Source organism: Malurus melanocephalus, unplaced genomic scaffold (genome assembly GCF_030028575.1).
Source record: "Malurus melanocephalus ecotype Western Australia unplaced genomic scaffold, MMel_1.1 scaffold_92, whole genome shotgun sequence".
Taxonomy (NCBI): Eukaryota; Metazoa; Chordata; class Aves; order Passeriformes; family Maluridae; genus Malurus; species Malurus melanocephalus.
In genome coordinates, this window is record NW_026623324.1 from 1,981,734 (window position 1) to 1,983,483 (window position 1,750).

The following is a 1,750-nucleotide window of genomic DNA, read 5'->3' on the forward strand; positions in this document are numbered from 1 at the left end:
TGATTTCTTCTTAAATATGTTTTCACAGAGGCGTAACCACTATCTTTAATTGGCCCAGGTTTGGTCAGTGGCATGTCCATCATYCTCAGAGCCAACWGCAATYGGCTCTGCTGGACATGGTGGAAGCCTCCAGAAGCTTCTCACAGGCGCCATCTTTTTGGCCCCCCCACCTCCAAAAACTGGGCCAAATAAAACCAACACAGAGATGTCATTTTCCAGAAGCATTTGGCCTTAGCCTAGACCCCTTCTGGTTTTCACTGAAATTGCTGTATATATGAATGTTGAACAAAGCTGTTTCTTCGGAGATTTTGCAATCTTTTTCATGGGAAAGTGGTTTTATAATACATGCTCATATTGGAGTTACATTTGCAAGCCCACTCTAGGGATCTTTGACCATCTGTGCTTAAAAAATGTGTTTGCAGATCATGGTGCAAAGCTTTCCTCACACAAACTCACAACTTTTGGTTAACTCTACAAGGAAGTTCTCAGACAAACTACCATAATACTTGTCCTAATTTAGCATCATTACTAAGCCAAAATRCAAATTTCTTCTTTATCTTTCACAGGAGATCCCCTCATGTGCCAAAAAGACATAYAGTTTTTGATACTAAATGTATAAATGCTGGCTAGTTCCACGTTCTGGACTGTAAGGCATCCTAAAATGTGTTGCTACTAAGAAAAGCAAGTCTAAAAATACCACAGAGGTGTGTKTATGTTTGACTTTGTGTGTGGAAGGGGAATACAGCATTTCTCATCGCTTGATAATGCTATGTAAATATACTCAGTTTATATAGTATAAATACTTTCTCCACCTAAATGGCATTGAGACAGATTCATCCTGGACTCTTACRTTTGTGTAGCTTCTGATTTGTGAATCACTGTTAATAAATAACTTGTTGCAGGAGATACTTGGTTAGTCATTGCTTATGATATTGAGTCCAAGCCAAAATCCTGTTCATCCTGTTCAACTCTGTAATACAGAATTGAAACAGAGTAATTTAGGTAACCTACTAATTTAGGGAAACAACCTACTTTTGCCAGTAAAATGTCCTTTGACTTTAGAAAGAAAATTAACCCAATTTTTTTTTTTTTTGAAAAATACACATAAAATCATATTAAACCTTTCCTTTATATTAAAGAAAAAACTGTCATAAATAAATTTGGTAAGATACATTTCTGTAAAGATTAGCAATACTGCACCATTCAGGGCCTCATAAGTGGCCTTCATTCAGGGCCACAAAATAAATACGAGAAATGAAGGACAGGGGGAAGAATAAAATAAGTAATCTTTTTTTTTATGAGAGCCTTTTAACTCCTGCAATAGCAAAGGAAGTCCAGCAGATGGTAGAAGGAGACCATAGTGCTAAAGGAGAACTCAGCCTTGTGCTCCAGTTACAGACATTAGCCCTTAAAGGAAGGTACTGACTTATTTTTCATAATTCCATGTAAGTGTTTAAAACAAAAACAGGACCACAATTGCTTTGGCTATGCATTTTGTGCCCAAAAATCTCATTATTTTGATCAACATAGYGCATTTATTCTTTTTCACTATGGAGCTGAAGCATTGTTTTAAAGCCAATTAACATCAGTGACAGTAAAAAAATCACTTAACCAATCAAAACGCCGGGGGCTGCCTTTATTTTGCCTTTATTAGACAATTGTTGTTGTGGAGGTACTGTATTGCATTTGTCCGATTTTTGTCTTCTATTTTTCTTTTTTTTTTTTTTTTTTTTTTTTTTTTTTTTTTTTT